The sequence below is a fragment of the Danio rerio genome, chromosome 16, assembly GCF_049306965.1.
Source record: "Danio rerio strain Tuebingen ecotype United States chromosome 16, GRCz12tu, whole genome shotgun sequence".
Classification (NCBI taxonomy): domain Eukaryota; kingdom Metazoa; phylum Chordata; class Actinopteri; order Cypriniformes; family Danionidae; genus Danio; species Danio rerio.
Genome location: NC_133191.1, coordinates 46,955,369 through 46,981,220, shown reverse-complemented (window position 1 = coordinate 46,981,220; position 25,852 = coordinate 46,955,369). Strand labels below are relative to the sequence as shown.

General features: G+C 35.2%; 1 protein-coding gene across 1 annotated transcript in view; it reads right to left on the bottom strand.

The window, feature by feature from the left end:
• LOC137487862 (uncharacterized) overlaps window positions 1-25,852 on the bottom strand; it is a 142,810-nt gene that overhangs the window by 114,485 nt on the left and 2,473 nt on the right. The window contains exon 2 of the mRNA XM_073926585.1: window positions 18,270-18,387. The gene's annotated coding sequence lies outside the window, so the exon portion shown is untranslated. The remainder of the gene's footprint in view (window positions 1-18,269; window positions 18,388-25,852) is intronic.

The following is a 25,852-nucleotide window of genomic DNA, read 5'->3' as shown; positions in this document are numbered from 1 at the left end:
ATAAAATGTTACACTCAAAAAAAATGACATGCTGTTTGTTTAAACTACTTATGTAGTGGTATTAGTAGTAGTAGTAGTAAACTTTTATTAATCCATGTGAGGGTAAACTCATTTGCCACCATTGTCATCACAATACACCCAAACAAAATGTTGTTTGCTGTTTGTTCAAACTACTTATTTTAGATGAGTTGAAACAGCACAATTCTTAAGGTTTATTTGGGACAACTTAAATGTTTCAAGTTCAATCCACTTAAATTTGTAAAGAATTTATAAGATAACTTAATTCCTTCAAGTTTTTCCTTCAGCATTTTTAAAGTGTACTATAAATCAGGGATTCTCCACCGGTGGGCCACTAGTGGGCCTCAGCAATCCTAGGTAAGCGAGCTTAAAATTAACTTAAATATTATATTAGAATTATTTGATTTCATTATTAAATATGTCATATTAAAATTAGTAATGGCATTAGCCGTTTTCTGTAACTGAACAGGCTAATTCGGACTCTGTGAAAATACAGCCTCACTGTTAATTACAGACATAACTGTGTCTTAAATTTCCAACCGCTGCACATCAACTGGTACTACATTCTCAATTGTATAACGAAACAGTCACGTAAATGTAAAGGTAACAATGATTAGAGTTATAATAACCAGCTTGTGCGCGCCTCATGTCTGCGACACATACTGTATAAAGAGTTGCAAAAGTCCGTTAATTCAAAAACTATGCGTCTCTTTATGTACACACTCAAAAAAAACGCATAGTTGTATAAATACATTTGAAGTAAGAATTATTAACCCCTATTGAATTTTTTTTCTTTTTTAAATAATATTTGACTAGGGTCGTTTGACTCTGAAGACTAGAGTGAAATTCAGCTTTGCAATTAAGAAAAACTTACATTTTACAAAAATAACAAAATAGGAAACAGCCGTTTTACCTTGTAAACATGGTTCACTGTTTTCACCATATTTTTGGTGTAATAAACCCAGACATTGTGAGAATCACAGACTCCTTTGTTCTATGTTCTGAAAACTGTATTTTAGTTTAAATCTTGATTTAGTTTAACAAAATTACAATTCTTGATATTAGATTGAAATTATATATTGTATGCGGTTGTCGTGTACGTTACAGTACAAAAAACAGGACTTGAATTGCCTATTTTTTTAATTATGTTTACATGTTTATTATTTATTCATTGTACCATTTCCATACCATTTTTTGATTGTTTACATTTTTAAATAGCATTATGTGATGCTGAAAACTTTACTTCAGAGATTAACAAAATGATATTATTGACATTATTAACATTTTTTAACAAATTTATATTAAGAATAAGAATATAGTAAAATATCTCTGTACAGTAACAGAAAAAGCAGTGACACAATTTACATAAACAACCCAGATAAAAATTATAATTTAACAAATCGAAAAAAAAATACTAAAACTGCCATTCCAAAGAAGACTATATTTGACATCTTTAGCACCAAAGATTTTTTGGAATATAGCTACAGTATATAATATCAATACAATGGGCCAATTTACAAAGTTTAAACACTACTTTAAATTGTGTTTTGGTTGCACAAGTTCTTTTAACGGAGTGTTTGGTTTGAACAAACTGCTGTAAACAAAAAAATGTACTGAGACCTCTGAAAACATGAGCCTCTGCATTTCCAAATGACCCCGATGTGATTTTACAGAAATACGAATGCAACATGGACCAAACACACAACACAATGGCCCAAAATACATCCATCTGAATACCCAAACATGCCTGTTTTTACTCCTAGATGTCCGAAGTACACTGTAAATATATCTGTTAATAACAAGTTTACATATTTTGTGATTCACAAGTGTTTTCCATTTATTTACTGTTGTGAATTGCATTATGGGATGTTGATATCTGCTTTGTCTACTTTTGAAAACTCTAGAGTTTAACAAAGTGACTTTTATTGACATTTTAGTAGTTTGAAATAGCATAATGTATAAGAAAGAGTATATAGAGATAGAAATAAGTCAGTAAAAAAACAGACAATGTACAGGCAGCTTATTACAAAGTTATTGTACCATAATATACAACCACAACCCAGACAAAATATCACTTTAAACTAATAAAAATGTTAACAAAAGTTGCTTTTTTGAAATTTTCAAGGTTAAAAGTTGTTGGAAAAAAGATCAAGGTCCCATAATGAAATTCAAAAGCATAAAAAAATACATATGATGTAAATACAAAATGAACTTTCTTCACATCCTTCAAAAGAACATCTGTTTTGTTGCAAAAATGGTAGAAAGTAATACAGGTTTGGATTGAAGTAAGGGTGGATACAAGATGACTCAATTTTGGCTGAATCTTCCCTTAAATCATCAATACATTTGCCATCCTACATGCCTAATCAAATCCAGAGGTTTTCAGAGTTTGGGAAAACTGCTGATTGCATCCTTATCCCATCCTTCCTCTTCCTCACTGTGCCGTATAGCTGTGCCCTGTCTATCAGTTCGGGCCATGGAAGAGCGTGTCACCCAGTCACTCAGGGGCTCAGATAGGCCTGGCTCCCTGCTAGTCCTGGGACGTGGCTTATCAGGCAGGCCTGGCTCCATTTGAGGGGGAGTGGGCCGACAGCGGCTCCACAGCAGGCCTGAGCGCCACCACCCACCATCCCAAAAAAATACTGATAACACAAATCAGCGAGTGTGTGAGACACAGGAGTTCCCATTTCGCTTATAGTTTCCACAACAATGTTAAGCAGCAAACCGAAAAGCTGACATATTGGGGTGATTTCTGAAGGATCATGTGGCACTGAAGACTAGAGTAATGGTGCTAAAAATGCAGATTTGCCTGAATAGCTTAAAAACTGGCAATAGTTTAAGGACAAATCCTCACTTTTACCAGCCTATTATTAAGATATTGGCTGATTATTGGTAGTTATGAAGCACATATTCTGCAAGATCTTACTCTACATCCATAATCCTCTTCAATACCGAAACTTAACCTACGTATTTAACATTTACATTCTCACTCTGAGCCAAATAATGAGAAAGAACTACATTTTCTACCACAGCTATGCTGATGACACTCTACTTAGCCTAATGATATCAGCCCCAATGACACCCTCTGCCAATGCATGGATGAAATTAACAGTTGGATGTGCCAAAACTTTCTTTAGTTAAACAAAGAGAAAACTGTAGTCATTGCATTTGGGAGCAGAGATGAGGTTCTCAAGGAGAATGTGTACCTTGGCTTTAGAGGTCAAACAAAAAAAAAAGGTCAAGACTGCATACTATCATCTTAAAAACATTGCAAGAATTAGATTCAAGACTCAAGAATTAGTTTTGTTTCAAGACTTAGAGAAACTTGTTCATGCTTTTATCAGCAGCAGGGTGGATTACTGTAATGTACTCCACATTGGCCTTCCCAAAAATACAGTCAGACAGTTGCAGCTCATCCAAAATGCTGCAGCCAGGATTCTGGTTCCCAGTTACATTCAGCATAGATTTTAAAGTGTATTACTTGTCTATAAATCACTAAATGGCTTAGGACATATACAATATGGATATTGGATATATACAATGAGTTCATTCAAAGGAGGGTGAATCCACCTTCAGCTACATGTATCATAATAGAAAGAGTGTGAATATAGGTGGCACGGTGGCTCAGTGGTTAGCACTGTCACCTCACAGAAGGTCGCTACTTCGAGTCCCAGCTGGGCTAGTTGGTATTTCTGTGTAGAGTTTGCATGTTCTCCCCGTGTTGGTGTGGGTTTCCTGCGGGTGCTTTGGTTTCCCGCACAGTCCAAAGATATGCACCATAGGTGAATTGGATAATCTAAATTGGCCGTAGTGCATGAAAGTATGTGTGAATGCGTGAGGGTATGGGTGTTTCCCAGTACTGGGTTGGGGTGGAAGGGCATGCGCTGCATAAAACATATGCCAGGACAGTTGTCGGTTGATTCCGCTGTGGTAACCTCTGAAACAGAGACTAAGACTAAGGAAAACAAATGAATCTAGTGCATCTATGCATTGAAATTTTAGCGTTGAGTCAAACAATTAATATCTTATTGAGTAACTAAGTTACTTTTCAAACATAGTCATTGAAAATATAATTAAATACAATTTTAATGGTGTAATTAGTAAGTTTTTACTTTTTTGACGTAACTTACCCAACACTGTATACCGCAGAATATTGCAATAGAATTGTATTGTGACAGAAGTGTCATGATATTATCATATTGTGGTGTTTCCCAAACCTAGTAAAGAACATCAGAAGAATGTTTCAGAAATCAGCGCACAGATTTGAGCAATATAGGGTCGATTCACGATAAGGGCCGTATCCTTCTCCCGTGACAGAGCTTTAGAAAAACGAAAAAGTTAAACGAAAATGGGTCACTGTGTGTAAATATGTTTACCAACCATCACAGAGTATTCCCGTACTCGGCTATTAATGTGCTTGCGAAGCCATTTCAGTGTTGTCATTTCCCTGTTATACCCTACGGGCAGTTCAGCCAACATTATAGCAGTGCTTTTCATAAAATTAGCATGGCGTAATGTATTTCCTGTCTGACTCATGACTAGAGAGAAAAGAGGGAGTTTATTAACCAATAATGCAGTGGCGCTGCAGAATATCACAGTGTGCTGTCAGGCCTGATTTCATTACCTTTCAGGATAAGAAATGCACCGTGATATTGAGGAGAAAGTCCATCATTGGCGGAGGGCATTGACAGGCAGGGAGGAGAGCTGGGGAGCCGTTTCCTCCTGCAATCTATAAAAACAGGCCGTTAGCGCATCCTTCCACTAGAGGACCGTCTGTGATCCTGTGCCGCTATCATCTGCTGGGGCGTCTGTGGGCTTCATGCGACCCCATGTATCTCGCACACATACAGAACTCATCTCTTATCGCCTTGGCCTGACGGCATCTCGAGACGCTAACTGTCTACAAATATAGTGATTGCAGGAATTGTCAGCACCAGCCCTGTGGCCTGATATCACACGGACACTGGCTTGGGAAGCACAGCTACAGCACTTTATCTGTCAAGTCAGTGTAATGGGACAAAATGCGACAGGTTAGGATATACAGGTTGGTCCAAATTTTATGTAAATTTTGATTAAAGTAGGCATTTATATCAGAATTTTATGATTTCTGTCAACAAAGGTTAAGATTTATCTCCTTCTTTCTTGTGTTTGTGCAGTGGGGAAAATAAGTATTAAACACGTCACCATTTTTCTCAGAAAACATATTTCTAAAGTTATTGTTGACTTTTTTTTATGTTAGCCGGGTGTTGGTAAGAACCAAAGAAATCCATATATGCAAAGACAACAAAACTAATTAGTTTATAAATTAAAGTTATGTGTGATGACATGAAATGAAACGGGAAAAAAGTTTTGAACACATGAAGAAGAGAGGGAGGTGTAGAAAGGCAGTGAAAGCCCAGACAGCAGCTGAAATCTCTTAGTAGCAACCCTCTACGCTTTGTCATGTAAATTATTATTCACTGCTTCAGTCCAACATCTACATTATCAGGATGACGAGGATGAATCCAGGGTGGACATTTCAGCAAGACAATAATACAAAACTCAGCCAAGGAAACTCTCAAATGATTTCAGAGAAAGAAAAATCAAGCTGTAGAATGGCCCAGCCAATCACCTGACTCTAATCCAATAGAAAATACAAAATAAAGGTCAGATTTGATAGACGAGACCCACAGAACCATCAAGATTTTTACACTCCATTGAAGTCTGTGAAAAACTCACACCTGAGCAATGCATGTGACTTCATTCTGTATTTTAATATTACATTCTGTACATCACCAAAAAAGCCTTTTATATATAGTATTAAATCAGTTCACTATTTTCTCCTTGCGTCATTCTTTTACACATAACTCATTTTTCAGGTGTTTTAGATTTGTTTTATTTTTAGGTTTGTATTGCTTAGATTTTTACCATAATCAGTTTCAATTCCAAGTAAACAGCTCCCTTAGAAATATTATTCCCGGGAAAAAAACATGCTCAATACTTATTTTACACTGTGTGACAGTGTATTTAGTGCTTTTCATGCTTTGTTTCTATTTTTAGATGTCCTTTTTTAACATTCTGTCAAGGGTCTGCAAGTAATAAATAGCGATTCTTGGCTAATTCAGGCACATTGTACAATATTGTAATGATATAGAAAAAAGTTGTTTATCACCTACAGTGCTTTTAATCAAATATACAGTAAAAAAATAACACTATGACATATTTAATTGAGATTTTTTTTTTCTGTTTGAAGCTATTCTAAATTACTTGATTGAAAACGTGAATATTCAGCACCCTTACATTAGTCCTGAGCATCACATATTTTAAATATCTTTATTTAAATATCGCACCTCATTTCTATACAAAATTATAAAAATGCTCAAAAATGCATTTAATTTAAAGACCATATAAATATATGAAGAGTTTAGATGCAAAATCCTCTAAATCCATCAGACCTCTTTTTTTTTGTAAATGAGCATTTTCTATCAGGCTCCTCTGATTAGGTTCAGAAGTTGATGAAAAGGTTATTAGCTAGTAAAATAAAATAGCTTTTTCCCCATAAATGTCATTTTAGGCAATTCTTTGTTTTTTTATCAAGGTAGATTTTCTTTTGCGTTAAAACCAGCTAAATCCACTTTTGCTTTTTATTTTATTTATTTTTATTATTATTATTTTATTTTATTTTATTTTTGCAAAAACCTCCAAATCCACCTATCAGGACAAGACAAATAATTGTCATTAATAATTGTCAACTAATAAACTGTAATTAGTTGAAAAACTACTAAAGATGCAATTAGAAATTATTTTACCAAACAGATAGCACCTAAAATTAAAAATATAAAAATCTGTCAAGTAAGTGGCGGTTCATTCCGCTGTGGTAACCCCTGATAAACCAGGGACTAAGCAGAAGGAAAATTAACGAATAAAATCTGTCAAGTAAGTGCATTAATCAATAACATTAAAATTGACATTAATTAAATCTTAACAATCTGTTGTCATTTCTGATATCTGGGATTTAGATTTAATGCAAGTAGAGCAATGTAAACACTGGAAACATTGTAAACTAAGCTTGTTAGATTCAAATAATGTAGTGTAAAAAGGAAACATCAATATTTGTGCATTGTCCATTACTATAAAAAGCTTATCAGACATATAGGTATTATGAAGTTTTATAAATAATGTATAGTTTTATACATTATATGCATCTTTATATTTATCATTATATTTATTAGCGCCTTTTGCATCTACTCTCTATATATATTTTTTTCTTTTTTTTATGGGCTTTTAAATTTAAATACTCTGTTTATTAAAAATAGATCTAAATTGCAATAGAGAATAGTATATATATATATATATATATATATATATATATATATATATATAAACAATCGTTATACAATAACTTGCCAATTACCCTAACCTGCCTAGTTCACCTTATTAACCTAGTTAAGTCTTTAAATGTCACTTTGAGCTGTATTGAAGCGTCTTGAAAAATATCAAGTAAAATATTATTTACTGTCATCATGTCAAAGATAAAATAAATCAGTTATTAGAAATAGATTTTTAAAACTATTATTCTAAGAAATGTGCTGAAACAATCTTCCGTCCATTAAACAGAAATTGGTTAAAAAAATAAACAGGGGCGGTAATAATTCAGGGGGGCTATATATATATATATATATATATATATATATATATATATATATATATATATATATATATATATATATATATATATATATATATGTATATATATATATATTCTGTGCTGATTACATAATAAAATTTGACCATATTTAAAGTAAACATGGTAAAATGTGTGAAGCTTCACAGATGGAAAGGATTAACCAAAACATTTACTAGCAAACTCGAGAGAGGTTTTGTATATAGAGTCTTGTGTAGGTGGATGTTTTAAAGTACGAAAGAATTTAAATGCTGTAATTTATTTTTCATGGCCAATGTGTTAAGAGCTGTGAAAAATCATGGAACAAAAAAATAACAGTTCAGGCAAGAAATCAGGAATATTTTTTTTATAGTTTTATGTTCAAACCACTAAAATTTTGCAAAACCAAATAACTTAAATGATTTGTTTTTGCGACAACATGAATTGTGTTGAACCCTGCATTTTTTCCAGTGTATCTGAAGTTCCCACAGTGGAATGAACTGCCAATTTTATGCGACGGATGCCTTTCCAGCCTCAACCCAGAAACTTGAGCAAACTGAGGAAACCAACACAAACATTGGGGAAATGCTTCCTGCTGCAGCTGGGGTTCAAATCACTGACCTTCTTGCTGTGACAGTTACTGAGCCACCATGTCACATTGCTAATAGCAACATTTTCGAATTCAACAATTTTGTGAGAGTGATTTCATTTCATTTTTTATGAGGTCATGGAAACCAGGATTAACCCTATGACCTACTGGGTTCAACTGCAAACGTCCAGTCCTCCTCCTGTCTGACCCCAACATATGAACACCGGGTCTAAAGTTCAATGTTCAGAGAAAAGAGTTCAAATGCACAGTCTGATAACACCACCAGTTCAGAGACTCCAATGCTGTGGTTAAGAAGAACCCAAAGGTCAAGTTTTCAGAGACATCTATCTGTACATACATCAGCAGACCTGCATGGCAGATAAGGAGATCCCTCACAAGATGACTATGTGGAGTTTACAGATAAAGGACAATATAACCATCAAGCAATATCCAAAAGAATACATATTAAAAAAGACAATTATTGATCATACTAATGACATTAATGACACTGTTTTTGAACTGCAGACAGCAACTTAAAGGGAAAGTTCACCCCAAAAAAAACAAAAAAACATTTACTAACCATTTATGAGTTTGTTTTTTGCTGTTGAACACAAATGAAGATATTTTGAAGAATGTTGAAACCCCATTAACATCCATAGTAGGAAAAAATCCTATAGAAATCTCTGGTAACTAGTTTTCAGTATTCTTCAAAATATGAAAGAATATTCCTTTTTTGGAGATTTATCCCTTTCACACAAGTACAACATACAAGAGACAGAACATGATCTATTTGCACAAACTCTGAAATTAAAATTTGGTGAACAAACACTAATATAGTTTGATTCAAAAGTACATACAGTGAGGGAAATAAGTATTCGACACGTCACCATTTTTGGTGATGGCAGCCTCTCATATGGAGAATGAAGTCACATGAATTGCTCTGGTGCGAGTTTTTCATAGACTTCAACAAATTGTAAAAACCTTGATGGTTCTGTGGGTCTCGTCTACCAAATCTGACCTTTATTTTGTAGTTTTCATTTGATTCGAGTCAGGTGATTGGCTGGGCCATTCTACAGCTTGATTTTCTTCTCTGAAAGCATTTGAGAGTTTCCTTGTCTGTGTTTTGGATCATTGTCTTGCTGGATTCATCTATATCATTCTGCTAATGTAGATGCTGGACTGAAGCAGCGAATATTAATTTACAATGACAAAGGGGCTGAGGGTTGCTGAAGAACCACTGAAAGATTTCAGCTGCTGTCTGAGCTTTCATTGCCTTTCTACACCCCCCTTTCTTCATGTATTCAATACTTTTTTCAAGTGCTATTTCATTATAATAAATATAACTTCATTCAAAAAGAATTTGATTTGTTTTCTTTTCATATATGGATTTCTTTCATTGTTATCAACACCTGGTGAAAATTTCAAGTCAAAAGCACCTTTAGAAATGTGTTCTCTGAAAAAAAAATGGTGACGTGTTGCATACTTAATTTCTCCTACTGTATGAGGCTAGATATTATAAAAACCAGTCTACGCAAGATTATAGTTTGAATTAATAATTTTCTTTGCAAAACACATTTACATTACAAAACACCTCTTTCAGCATTATGTTAGCCTTTATAGAGCCTTAAATAGGTGTTTGGTCTGTTAACACCCTAAACGTTTTTTAAAAAATGAGACTTTTCCCCAGCTTCTTATGATGTCTTTGAAATCTTGACTGATCTTTAACGTTAAAACATTAAAGATCAGTCAAGATTTCATAGACATCCTAAGCTGGGGAAAAGTTTCATCTTTTAAATTTTCATTACAAACTGCTCAAACATTGGTAATAAATCTGAGATTAATACATTGCATAAATTACACCATACAATAGTATGTATATAGTATATAATAGTATTTAAATTCTAAAATGAATTAGTAAAAAGTTTCTCTGTTCATACACACACACACACACTCATAAAAACACCAATTAAAAGCAAAAACATCTCAGTTGAACTAATATTTTCAATTGACATCTTAGTTGAACTAATATTGTCAAAAATGAATGCTTTAAAACGGTCTATGGTTACTATCAAATTCAGTCAACATTCAGAATGGCTTATGTGACTGGACTAAAAAACACAAATATTTTTATACTCACATCCTCTCTCAAATGATTTGAATTATTACTTTTAGTCGGCCCACAACTAACTTCCACCTTAAAACGATAATAATATTGGCTGTATTTGTTTTTTTATTTCAGTCAAAAGTTATCATTCTGAACATTCAGCATTCAAACTTAATATAAAAAGTCTCCTTAATGTTTGTGTGAACTGGAAGTTTACTTTTATTTCAGTATGTTGATGTATTTCTTATATTATCTAGTAGCAAACGAACGTTAAGCAGAGCGTGGTTAAAAATATCGGGGCAGAAGTCAAACTGACGCCAACAGAAGGACCACCAGTCCGAACACAGAAGCAAATGGTCTAAAGATTAAAGTCTTTATTCTTTACCCTTAACAATAAAGGTTAATATGCTAATGTGCGTTTATGTGCCCTAGCAAACAAACATTGTACATTTTGATTTCACACAGACTTTAACTTATGCCTGTCAACACTGTGAAGCAAAAATACGGGATGTAATACTAATTTTGATCCACTTTTTTGTTTGATAACAGAGGTGTGACTTTAAGAATCCACAGATCTTTAGTGAAAGCATTGGATTACTTTTGTGTTTATGCTTATTTAAGACAAAATTATTTGTGTTTAAAATAAAACATGCCAGGACAGACGTGTTTACATATTATTAAGTGTTTTTAGATTTAAGTTTAAAAACACACCCAAACCCAAAAGTCCACATTCGCTCCTTACAAATCGCGCATACAGAAGAATGGACTGATTCAGCAGTTGCATATAAGGGCGAAGTTCGATAAATAACTTTAATGGAAAAGAAGTGAATGCAGCAATTTCAATATTCATCTCAATGTGCTTTCAAGCCAGAATAAAGCCAAAGCAAAATTCTCTTGAACAGCTCTTGCACTTATATCACATTTGAGATCGCCTCTTTGATGCTACTTTTACTTCTTATAGAAAACAAACTAAAATACGAAAGTAATACGGGAACATATTTAAATGGGAAGATAGCGGGATGGAATGGTAAAATAAGGGAGAATCCCGAAAAAATGGGATGGTTGATAGGTATGCTTTAACTACCCCATGCAAGAATATTCAATCAGGATTTTTTTCTTTTACATATTAAGTACTGTTTTAGGGTGCACTCACACTAAACCATGCCCACACTGTAAAAAATGGCCGTGGTTTCAACGGTAAAAAACTGTAAAAATGCTACAGTACAAATCCGTAACCTGGAAACAGTATGTTTCCTTAATATATAAGGCAAATAACCGTGAATTGACTTTCCCAGAATTCCCTGCATGGCACATAACTTTTTATGCATTTTGTTTGACATTAATATGGATCTTTTTAGTTGTTTCCCCATCAGTTATGTACTTTAGAGATTTATGTTACATCTAATGTTGATTAACAATGTTTATTTCATGACTTTAATTTTATGCGTGTTACCATACTGGTGTTTAGTAGCTGAGTACTGGCAACCACAGCTGCCGTTTTTTTACTGTACATTTTACGGATTTATTTTTTACAGTGCGTGGGGCGTTTCCTTGTTCGTCTGACCAATGTGAGTGCTCTGAATTAGGCCCACACGTGGTTCAGTTGGGCGGCCTGGCCCTGTTGAACAAGGTGTGCCAGAGCGTGGCTCGGTTGGGCTTTGGTGCGGTATGCTTGTAGAGTGAGTGCAAAGCATGCCTGAGCCCGAAACTGTGCGACGTCACTTTTAAGGGACTGATACATAGGGATTTATTAACCCTTTAACATGTCTTACAGTAAATTTCAATGCAAATTACAGTTAAATACTGTGTAATTTACAAAACTTGTTAACAGTGGTGTATGGTTCATTATTTATCCTCACGTGAGATGCATCCAAACACTCAAAAAAAAAAAAACGTTTGCTGTTTGTTCAAACTACTTAAGAATTGTGTTATTTCAGCTAATATTAATTGAGTTTCTTTTGGGGAGAACTTAATTGTTTTATGTTTAATTCAATTGAATTTACAAAACCAAACAGGATTAATTCCTTCAGGTTGTCCCAACACAAATGTTCTTACTGTTTTTACAGTGAAAAGCTACAACTTAAATAAACTGTAACTACTTCTCTCATTCAAGAGTAAGAGAAGAAGCAAAGGAGACATCTAGCAGTTTGTAATGGTGTGAATGTCCCTGTCTGTGTTTACTTCACGCCTTTCATGGAGTGCTAATGCAACCCGAGGATTTGACAGCTAAATGAGCCTCACTCGGGACGTCCGGCCAGCAGCGACACTCCCAGCCCCATGTGCCTGACAAACAGCGGTGGTAATGGACGCTGTCCAGGGAGGCGGAGGGGCACGTAAAGGAGATTTCACCATGACCCCCTGCCACGACGGATGAAGGGAATAACCAATTTCAGAGAGATTTTCTGCTCCACTGGAGGCACGAGGAAGCCCTCCCGTACCCCGGCCTCACCCTCCCCTCCTTCCCTGTCTTCACGTCCCCCTTGGCACCACTTGTCTTATCCTCTACATTTTTGTTTCTGTCCTTCCTCCGAAAATCTCAATCATTGACTAATCAGCAAGATTTCCTCTCCTGAGAAAGAGCCCAGCAGGGGGGTATCAGGAGGGGGAAACGGGCTCCTCCAGTTCTCTCTGGCAGGATTTTAATTGAGCGAATATTTAAACTAGAGAGAACATTTCATGGTGGTAACACAGGCTTGACCTCAGATCAGTCATGGGGTGATGAAGACCAGGGCATTGTCTGTTTCACACCTTCACTCTCGCTCTCACTCAAACACTTGACAGACTACAATGAAACCAAAGTTATGCTGACTAAAATTGTACCAACGTGTAAAAATGCACACCAAAAATTCAATGTTTAAAAACTAATTTAAAACACTTTCTGTCATCTTAACATACTACAAAAACAATGGAATTTAGGCTAACTGACACTTTTTGCATAACTTTAAAAATAAAAATGGGCCTATATATAAATTATCGCATTCAGTTTCAAATTAAAATGCTTAACTTTAAAAACGTTATGACTTTTATCATCTTTTTTTTTATTAATTTTATCATTTTACAATCAGCACAATTAACACAATAGATATTCAGCCTTAATCAGCATCATACAAATATAAAAACATATACATCATCAAATCCAATTTATGTTACTAGATTAAAACAGAAATCAAATAACAGCATATGAATGGTCAGTGTGATAAATGGGTAATATTATGGGTATCACAGGTAAAAGGGTTCATAAAGGGTTCAATTAAAATTACAAGTCTCTAAAAAATGTTTTTTATTTTAAATTACATGTTTAATATTCCAAATGCAGTGTGTCATGATTTTTTATCATCTTGACAGATAAAAAAAATATGTCTATCTACATTCTCTACTTTAGAAAAATTACCACATGATGTCAAAAGAATTTTACAAGTATAAAACTATAAATAGCGCCACACTGAGATATCTGAGATTTTAGGTTGCACAGTAATATATCAATATGGAAATAACATATTCACAAACAATTTCTCTTTATATTCCAAGCAAAAAAAAAAAGAAGAATTAAACTAACAGTTTTAAAAAGATCATATGCAAGATCACAATGAGCGTCTTTTTTCTTACAAAAACTAAGAGATGAAAATAAAAGCAAACTTAAAGGGGTAGTTCACCCAAAAATGACAATTTACTCACTATTTACTCTCCCTCAAGAGGTTCGAAACCTTTAAAAGTTGCTTTCTTCTGTTGAACACTAAAGAAGATATTTTAAGGAAAGATGAAAACCTGCAACCATTGACTTCCAAAGAAGTTGAAAGCAAATGGAAGTCAATAGTTACAGGGTTTTATCTTACTTTAAAATATAACACTATATTTAAAATATTTCACTATAACAATACATGAATAATGATGTATTAATATGTAAACTAAACATTACTTTATCATGAACTAATGATAAGTTAAGACATCGCCTAATCATGAACAAACTTTAACTACAACATGAGCAACATGAGTTCAATAACGGCTACCTTAATAACTTGTTAGTTCATAGGCAAGGCAAGCATATTTATATAGCACAATTCATATGCAGTGGCAATTCAAAGTGCTTTACATAAACAAGAATAAAAGAGACAAGTATAAGAAAAATAAAAACAAATAATAAAAATTATTAAAAATTGATTAAATGTGTTAAAACAAGTTATAAAATAATGAAAAAGAAGAGAAAAACTTGTCCGATCTGTCGGACGTAGCTCAGTGCTCATTCAGTAAAAGCACCGCTAAACAGATGTGTTTTCAGTTAATTAATGTATTAATTAAAGAGAATACTTCATAGTGGTAACACAAACTTAAATGTTAATTATTATATAAAGCCTAAGATAAATGTAACCAGCATGAACCCATGAGCTGTTGATGTATAGCTATGTCATGACTTTACTTGGAGGGGCACATCATCATTAACTACACATGAACTTGACAGAACACTTTTCGGTAACGCTTTAGTTTAGGTCACAATTCACTCTGTTAAGAACTGACTTCTTACCTGCTTATTATTAAGTTATTAACTGTTCATTAGTAGTTATAAAGCATAATCTATATTCTTTTTCCTTAATCCTACCCAAAACCTAAACGTCCACCTTACTAACTATTAATAAGCAGCTAATTAGTCATTTATTAAGCTAGTAGTGTTAGTTAATCCTTTGTTAATACCCTTAATTGTGACCTAAACAAAAGTGTTACCCACTGTTCTATTGGTATTCAGTGTATGGGTGTGCATAAGGAGTTCATGAGTAGTTAAGTATGGATTAATTATGATGTGTCCCTTCAAGTAAAGTCATGATATAATAAAACACTGACATATAATGAGCTCATAATGGTTAAATTAAGCATAAACTAATGGGGTAACTAATCCATTAATTACCAAACAAGCATGTACTAACAAGTAATTAAGGTAGCTGTTATTCACATGAACTCATGTGACTTGTAGTTAAAGTTAGCTTATGATTAGCACATGCCTCATCACTCGTTCTAAAGTAATGATCATTATTCATGTACTGTTCATTGTAAAGTGTTACTAATATATCTTCCTTTGTGTTCAACAGAAGAAAGAACCTCATACCGGTTTGTAAATAATGTGTACATGATCGCAAAATTTTCAGTTTTTGGTGAACTATCCAGTTCTTGAGGTGTTAAACGTTACATAACTATTTATTTTAATGTTGTAATAGTTTACTGATGTATGAAACTGAAACATCAAGAGAACAATTATTATGAGCACAAGATCTGCCACTAAAACACTGCACAATAGCAGCAGTTCACAAGCTGTTCTAATACCTTCAAAAGCTTTAAAACGTTTTGTTCCATCAACACTCACAATGTGCTGTATTTGACCCTTTAAAGTGTATTAGAGCAACAGCAAATCTCGAAGAAAACCTAAGCTAAACATTTAAGAAAGGGCTTCTGAATGGGACTGACGTTGTTTAAATCCAAAAGGACGCAGGAAAACAATGGGCCTTTATTTTCATTCCCCTGAAATCCAGTTTCTTTAAATGTTATGTTAGTGTCATGGCTAATTCCATTCATGTTATCCGTATGCTGGCTACTCTGTGTAGCAACTCCGACAGCCTGAAAAGCCTACATAATTCCAGACTGAGCTCGATTAAACCTCACAGCTCTTAAATTAATACAGTTCATGTGTGAGAAAGCGTGTGAAATCAACAAACATAAACAGAGCATAAAAGATGTTTCACTTTTGTACACGTTGTTTACTCATGTTGAATAAAAGCTCATTAAAATCACTTGGGATTTAAAATTAAATTTAAAAAAGCCATTGCAAGATTTTATCTGACAGTTTTTAGTCGCTGTTCTTTTAAATATGGTGCTAAATTCAGAATTATGAGAAGTAAACTCAGAATTGCAGGATGTAAACTAAGAATAACAAGATAAATACTCAGAATTGTAAGATGTAACCCCAGATTTTCAGGCAGCACTTACACTAGTAAGTTGATTTTTAAGGATTTGTTGCAGTTCTGCCAAGTATCCACACTACTCCGTCATCTTCAACCCACAAAAATGATGCATTTTGAAAACACTGACGATGCGGATTTAGTTTGGAAACACCAGTGACTGGTCTTCTGGACTATTGTATGTGCATGCCTATTGAGAGTGAATGATCACATAACATGCATTTTGGGCTGTAGAGTGTGCACAAAGACTGTAAAAACGCTGTTATGGATGAGAAGTTTTCATACAAGATTTTAATTCAAAATGCACCCGTGTAAAAAAGTAGAGATTATGAGATGTAAACTTAAATTTTAGATTTAAACTTGGACCTATGAGATTTAAATTCAGAATTATGAGAGTTGTAAACTGAGATGTAAACTCAGATTTGAGATGCAAACATGTCATTTAGAATTGTGAGATATATACTCAGAACTATGAGATTTAAACCTAGAATTGTGAAATCTATACTCAAAATGTAGAATTCTGGGATGTAAACTCGAACATTGAGATGTGATCTCCGAATTCTGACATGTACATTTGAAAGTTGAAATGTGAGACGTAAACTGCAAGATGCATATTTGAAACTGTAAGATCTACACACAGAACTTACGACATAAATTTAAAAAAGCAAATCGCTGCAAAGATGTAAAAGCAGTACTGTGAGATGTGAATTTGGAATCACAAGATGTAAACTTCGAACTGCAAGATTCAAATGCAGAATTGTGAGATGTAAACCCACAATTGGTTGATTTTAGGGCAGCATTTAAGCTATACACTTACACATTACACTGGAATTGTGAAATCTGCATGCTGCAAGAAATATCTGTTAAATAATTCCGTATTTTGTGATTCACATGCGTTTTCTGGTCATTTGTGGTTGTGAATTGCATTATAGGAGTTTTCACTGCTCTGTCGACTTTTGATGTTGAAAATACAACTCTGCAGTACTAACAGTGTGACTTTTTTTGACATTAGTAGTCTGAGAGAAGATTTTGTGTAAGTTATAATATATAGACAACTAAGTTGGTAAAATGTACTGGCAGCTCATTAGTTTTGTACCATAATTTACAACACCAACCCAGACAGTATGTCAGTTTAAACTATTAAAAATGTCAATAAAAGTCACTTTTTTGAACTTTTCAACACCAAAACCTTTTGGAGGAAAGATAAGGTCCCATTGGAAGATCCCATAATACATTTTAAAAGCCTAAATAAAAGCCAATAAAACACGCAAACTTGCATGTTTAGATATAAACTTGGAACTATGAGATTTAAATTCATAATTGTGAGATTTAAACTTGGTACTCTTGTATTTCAGTTGTAAACTGAGATTTCAGATGCAAACTTACAACTCAGAATTGTGAGGTATAAACTCGGAATTGCAGAAATAAAAAGTTATCACAGAATTCTGAGATGTACTGTTAAGTCAACTACATGAACAAGATAGAACTTTGAGTTTACATCTTCCAATAATTACAACTTTATTTATTGCAAGTGCAAGTTTATAGGCTCTCACAAGTCTTACCTTTATTTTTAAGATACAAACTGAGAAATTATGAGATGTTAAGTGATAACTGTGAGTTTGTCCCTTAAAACCTTAAGATATAAACTCCCAGTGCTGAGAAAAAAATCCTAAACGAAATAAACTGATGATTCACCACAAAAAGAAAGTTTTTTTGTATATAATTCATGCTTATTTCTGTGAAACAAAAATGTGTTTTGGGGAGGTAAATACATTTTAGCCTGTGCGAAACAAAAGAATACAGTACGCATTATGTTTAATCCTTACTTAAGGTTTCACAGAACAAAAACAGATGGATTTGAAATGACCTTGCAATATGCTTGATTCCAAAATGAAACCATTCTTTCCCCCAGTTAAAAACTAAGAGATCCAACATTAGACTGCTGTAGAACACTGTAAAGAAAAATTCACAGACCTTTACATCCAAAGTGCACGTGAAGAATCTGCATCACTGAAGCAGTGCAGTCTAGGCAGCAGAAAGCCGTGAGGGTCAGAAGGGAAGAGGAAGGCCCAGGAGAGACACAGCAGGAGCACTTAAACAGAGCAAAGGTTAAAGTCAGGAATACTAACAGAAGCTCTTTGCACATGCAGCACCACGGCCTGATCTTGCATATTAGTCAGTGCCTTTTCACATGCACCTCACAAATACTTCTTGCTCTCCATCTTCAGAATAAGTTATCACCACTTTTATAGAGCAGGGCAGGTTTGAAAAAAAAAAAAAAATCAAGATTCATAGTAAATCTGCCTCTAATGTGTTCTGTATTTTAATGAATGTCCTTCTAGAAGTTGAACTAAGCATGTTCCTTCCATTTCAACACATCAAGACATCAGCCTTTATTGTTTTGAGCATTCAAATTGTGATTGTACTGAAAATGAAAATACTATGAATGTTTACTGAAGCGATGCGGTGGCGCAGTGGGTAGCAAATTCTCCACACAGCAAGAAGGTCGCTGGTTCAAGCCTCGGCTAGGTCAGTTAGAGTTTCTATGTGGAGTTTGCATGTTCTCCCCGTGTTCGTGTGGGTTTCCTCCGGGTTCTCCGGTTTCAAAACTGTCAATTCTGAAGTATAAAATTGGGTAAGCTAAATTGTCCATATTTTATGAGTGTGTATGGATATTTCCCAGTGATGGGTTGCGGCTGGAAGGGCATCCGCTGCGTACAAAAAAAGTGTGCTGGATAAGTTGGGGGTTCATTCCACTGTGGCAACACCAGATTAATATAGGGACTAAGCCAAAAAGAAAATGAATGTTTACTGAAGCTCATTTCACAACTGTATGACAGACTGATTTCTATGAACACAGCAAGCTATTTAACTGTTCTGAAGCCATACTATACAAACAAGGAAATCCTAATTAAAGCTATTACTCACTGAGGAATTTAAACCATGCGTGACTATACCTATAACTATAACTGTAAAATAGTTCTAACGATCATCTGCAAATTCAAACATAATATGAAGAAATTTGTCAGGGTTATTTTAATTTACTAAAGGTTGGTTGGTTGGTTGGTTGGTTGGTTGGTTGGTTGGTTGGGCGGGCGGGCGGCCGGGCGGTTGGGCGGCGGGTGGGTAGGTGGGTGGGATGGTTGGTCGGTTGATTAAATAGTTGGTTGGCTGGTTGGTTGGTCAGATCGTTGGTTGGCTGGCTGGCTGGTCGGGCGGCCGTGCAGTCGGCCAGTCGAATGGATGGTAGGTTGGTTCGTCGGTTGGTTGGGTGGGTTTTTGAATTGTTGGTTGGCTGGTTGGTTCGTTGGTTGGTCAGTCGGTCGGATCGTTGGTTGGCTGGTTGCCTGGTTGGTTGCCTGATTGGGCAGTTGGTTGGGCAGGCGGGACGGCGTTTGGTCCGTTGGACGGGCGGTTGGTTGGTTGGGCAGGTGGTTGGTTGGTTGGTTGGTTGGTCGGTCGGTCGGTTGGTTGGTTGGGCGGTTGGTTGGGTGGGTGGGCGTTTGGTTGGTTGGTAGGGCGGGTGGTTAGGTTAATAGCTGACTGATTGATTAAATTCATGTTAATAAAAAATAAACTAAAATTATGTTGAAATACATTTTTAAAAGAAAAGGATTACACAAACTTTCTATAAAAGCAAAAACTTATAATAAAATGGAAAAAAAACCACAATTAAATTATTAATATAATCTATATGAGAATATAAGTACTACAACAACAATTCAGTTGATATGCAAGAATGGACTAGTTTATAGCTTTATTACCAATATACAGTGTATTAAACATTTATATTAGATTATGCAAGAAAGATTTGCAAGTTGGGAAAGATTTCTATTTATTTAAATTATTAAATAAAAATATTAATTAAATTATTTATTTTTATTTAGGAACTAAGATTAAGTTGTTTATAAGTACTTTGAATGGATTTTTTAAAAACAAATTTAAGGCAATGTTATAATTTTTTTTTCTTGACATCTGACCCAAATGTAGGTTTAAACATTGTTTAGTAGTATAAACCACACCAACCCTCAAACACACACAGAGAAAGAACTGAAAACTGCACAATTATATTATTTTTAGGCAATGTTTGTATTATTTTCAACAGAATAAAAGAATTAAAATTAAATAAATTATTGCAAAATATGAATTATTTAGGTAAACGAACATATAGTTTGCACTACTTATCCAGCACATACTGGCTAAAGGCGCTTCAGTGTGTGCAATAGTGAAAATCTGTGGAAGTTTAGAGAGAAGATCAGCAGCAGAGGTCAAAGTAAAGGACAGACACTAAAGTCAACGCCCACAGTTTAGAGAGTCAAGTCCGATTACCACTTCAGCCCTGTTTGGAAATGTGATCACCGCAGGAGAGCCACAAGGGGGATGAGGGACAGGAGAAACACAATTAAAGTGCTCCTTAAAGACATGTTTGTGGCCTTGGGTCCCAATGCAGCTTGCAGCGTTGTATTACCTGCGACTCTGGTTAGCTTTTATCACCGCTAACAACATCGGTGTGATGCTGCAAAAAGGCTTTCAGCATCACAGACATCCTCCTTTTCCTATATCCTCCATCACACCTCTTTCTCCCACAGGATATTCATCCTTCGCAAGTGTGTTAAATCACATTAATACCATTTTTTAACCAGCGGGCTTCTCTATTATTCATGGCGGTGGCAAAGTCAAACATTCCCATTTAAAGATTTTACACTTGTTTGACCAGGAGAATGTCCGATAGTCATGTACAGCATCTCAGAGAAAATGAGCGGAGGGGAGGGGAAGGACAGATGCCGTCTGCTGCTTTTTTCCTGCAGCTTCCTATGCGAGAGAGGGAGGAAAAAAGATAAAGACAGCTGAAAGAAAAAGAGATCCAATCACTCCTCTGATGGGGACCTTTGAAGGTTGCCAGTCAGTGCGGGTCGCACTTGCTGACCGGTGTGACCATGGAGAGACTAAGCTGGCCATGCCAACGCTTTTATCACACACTCACCCCGTCTCACATCAAACAAACACTCTCTGGAAGGACACTGACGCGGACAGATAGAAGATAGACTGCTCAAACCAGATTAAAGGGATAGTTCGCTCAGAAAATTCTTATTTGTTGGTACATTTTGTAGGTATAATTTGTTGTTTGCGGCACTTTTAGAGTCAAAAATGCATACAGTTGAAGTCAGAATTATTAGCCCTCCTGAATTATTAGCCCCCTTCTATATTTTTTCCCCATTCCTGTTTAACGGAAAGAAGATTTTTTTCTAAGGCTTAACTGAGTTAATTACAGTAGGTAAATTAAGTGAGTTAGGGTAAATATGCAAGTCATTGTATAATGATAGTTTGTTCTGTAGACAATGCAAAAAAATATTGCTTAAGGGGGCTAAAAATATTGACCTTAAAATAATTTTAAAAAAATAAAAACTGCTTTCATACTGGCCAAAATAAAACAAATAAGACTTTCTCCAGAAGAAAAAATACTATCAGAAATACTGTGAAAAATTCCTTGCTCAGTTAAACATCATTTGGGAAATATTTAAAAAAGAAAAATATATTCTAAGAGGGGCTAATAATTTTGACTTTAACAGTAGTGAAATGAAACAAGAAATGAAACAAGAAACTGTGCAAGACACTGAAAATTATTTATGTAATTAATATATTTACACAGGTAATAAATTGGTTTTGTATATACAGTGCTCAGCGTAATTGAGTACATCCCATTATGAAAATGTATATTTTTATCCATTTCCCAGTGAAAATGGATAATATATATTGGTGCATTTAACCAAAACAGATTTATTCATTCATTAATTGATTTTCTTTTCGGCTTAGTCCCTTTATTAATCTGGGGTCGCCACAGCGGAATGAACTGCCAACTTATTTAGCACGTTTTTACGCAGCGGATGCCCTTTCAGCCACAACCCATCTCTGGGAAACATACAGACACACATACACTATAGACAATTTAGCCTACCCAATTCACATGTAAAGCATGACTTTAGACTGTGGGGGAAACCGGAGCCCCCGGAGAAAACCCACGCAAACACAGGGAGAGCATGCAAACTCCACACAGAAACGCCAACTGACCCAGCCGAGGCTCAAACCAGCAACCTTATTGCTGTGAGGTGACAGCACTACCTACTGCGCCACTGCGTCGCCAAAACAGATTTATTAAACAGATATATTTATTAAAATTATATTTTAGTCACAAAACATCTTTAGAAATGGAAAGATAATACAATTAAATTCATATGAAATTTTTTTTAAAATTCAATATTTTTGTTTCTCTTGATTTTTAGTCTTTTTATTTATTAAATTTATATTTTTATAATACTAGATTAGCTCTGTTTTTATTATTAGTTTTTCTTTTCTTATACTTCTCTCTTTTATTCCTGTTTATGTAAAGCACTTTGATTTTTCATGAAATGTGCTATATAAGTTCAGCTGAAATCATTTAGGCACAAGAAGTTATAAAGTTTGTAGCTTTAACGAAGATGAGCTCTAATCTTTTGACAATAAAAACTTACTCACACTGTAAAACATGCTGGTTTCCGCACAATTGATTTTTGTTATGACGACACGGAAGAAATGAAGCTAACTCGTTCATTTTTAAACAATTTTAAGTTGTTTGAACATAAACAATTAAGTTACCCTGCCAAACAGCTCAAGAGTTGTGTTGTTTTAGCTCATTTTAATTAGGTTATTTAAACAAACAGCAAACTTTATTTTTTTCACTCAATATTTTCAGCTTAGATACTGATCTATCAGGGGTTGCCATAGCAGAATGAACCACGAATTACTCTGGCATATGTTTTATGTGGTAGATGCCCTTCCAGCTGCAACAATAAAGACTATAGGGTGTTATTTTACTTTTTAATGGTTGAATTTCTGTACCTAAATCCTTTTAGACTTCCCAGAAAACTATAAAAAGTTTATTTTATTTTTATCTTAGCTTCATTGTTTTCATCTTAAATTATAATAAGTTTCATTTAATGTATGCATATGCACTGTAGTAAAAAATCACCGCAATCAATGTAAAATTACGCATCATTAACAAATATAAATGTCACCTGGTGAAGTTATTTATATTGCAATACATATCGTAGAACAATAAAGTATTGTAATGTCACTTTTTTCCAAATATCATGCAGCGCTCAACTGAAAACGAATGAGGTGTCTGTTTAAGCAGGGCTAAATCAAGCCAGGAAGTCTGAGCCTGACCTCTTGCCTTTCTCATCACCTCAAAACCCTCAGTTCCTCCAGCTTGTGTCATTAAATTTTTACAGGGGAAAGGGGGAAGGCGGCCCAGAGTACGAGTGAAAGTAGCTTAAAGTCATTAGTCTTGTGTGAGTGAGTGAGAACTTGTCGGAGTGATGCTCATAGTTTGGTTAACACTGGATGTGATGTCACAAGTAAACAAGGTGCCGATAATACTGATGGATGTGGTTGTGACCTTTAACACTGATTTGTCTTCACTGGTAGCTTCTGCTGTGGCCATTGTTGTAGTTTTAAGGTCAATTAGTTGAAGTCAATATTTAATGATTTATTAGGGGTTAATTCACTTTTTTAAATTAGAATATTTATTTTATTTATTTTTATGTGTTTAATTTTCTGAATGAAATTAGTGCTTGGTATTTTGATTTATCGTGCAAATGCATCTTAAGACTCAATCCAAAACAGATTACAAATATAAATATATATTACACACTACCTGACAAAAGTCTTTGTCGATCCCAGTTGAAAGAGCAAAACAAATAATAATTTGACCACAAATACTGCAGAAGACCTATTGGAACCTGCATGGACTCTCACAGGTTCTCATAGAAAACAGTCAAGTTTAATAAAGGAAAAATCATGGTTTGGGGTAAGATTCATTGTGGGGGGCATGCGAGAGACCTGCAGAGTGAATGGCAACATCAACAGCCTGAGGTATCAAGACAGTAGTGCTGCTCATTACATTACAAACCACAGGAGAGGGCAAATTCTCCAGCAGGATAGCGCTCCTTCTCATACTTCAGCCTCCACATCAAAGTTCCTGAAAGCAAAGAAGGTCAATGTGCTCCAGGATTGGCCAGCCCAGTCACCAGACATGAACATTATTGAGCATGTCTGGGGTAGGATGAAGGAGGAGGCATTAAAGATGAATTCAAAGAATCTTGAGCTCTGGGAGCCCTGCAAGAAGGCTTTATTTGCCATTCCAGATGACTTTATTAATAAGTTATGTGAGTCATTGCAGAGATGTATGGATGCAGATGGGAGTCGTACACAATATTAATTCTTTTTCCACTGCACCATGACTTTACATTCTATATTGTACATTATTTCTGTTAAGTGACAAGACTTTTGTCTTAGCAAAGTCAGACCTTACTCTCCTAATTAAATAATTAAAAATCAAGACATGATCATATTTTATTTTGATAAAATAAGTGTAATCAAGAGGCCTTTGCCTTTCATAAAAGCCACTTTTGATACCAAATGATCAGCTAGAAGTCAAAGTATCATTTGTGGATTCTAAAACTTGAATAGGCGACAAGACTTTTGCCAGGTAGAGTAAATGTAAATCTTTCACTCTGTCAAACTTTGCAATGTCTCCACAAACCACGTTTTCTAAAAAAGCAGTCTAAAAAAGATGAGTTTGTGACATCTTCTTAAAACTAGCTAGCATTTCTTACAGTATGAGCATTCCATAACCGGTGCAGCGAGAGAGAAGGCTCTCTCTCCCATTGATTTTTATCTACAGGGTGGCTGTTGAAGAGTAAGAGAATCGCCAGACCGCAGGGCACAAGAAGGTGTGTACTACTCAGAGACAATGTCACAGATATAGGAAGAAACGTTTAAATTGTTTAGTATATTTTACACAAGATTCACACCCAGAATAATTCAAATCAGTTTAAATGAATTAAATTCTTTCCAAATAGAGATATTCAAGCTATCTGGTGAAATTATATTCCTTTATTGCAGAAAAACTAAATATAGCAAAGTCATATTTTTCCAATATCATGCAGCCCTACTAGTTACAATATAATTATTATACTGTGCAGCACTAATGAGCCTAATCTGAAATATGCCTGACACCCTCTTCTCTGAACCCTTATCCTCTACAGTCTGTCCTCCCTGCGCACACACCGCCTGATCCCAAGCCTGTCCCCAGGTCAGGGCAAAAAAAGGGTAAAGGGAAGGGATGGTGGGATGGAGGAGTGCAGCGAGCCGGAGCTGCATTTGAACTTAGCCTTCATGTGCCCCAAGACGGACGTGGCAATTAGCACCAGGGCTCAGCATCAAAAAGAACAGCGCAGCGTGAAGCTTGTCTAATTAGTCATATGAACGGAGGCTCTGGCTTGGCCACTGCATGCCTGTCAGGCCGGGATTGCTTGCTTTCGGAGGGGGAGATATGGGGGCACTTCTCACGGGTGAAAACTGGAAAAAGCTTCTCTGCTTTTCTTTGAACCGGCCTGATGCAACAGGACTGATTTCACTGGCCTAGAATTTTAAGGTCATTACTAACCATGGCAACTTAGTGCAGCTGACTGGATGTTTTACTTCTCCCGTCGAGGCCTCTGAATGGAGGATGATTG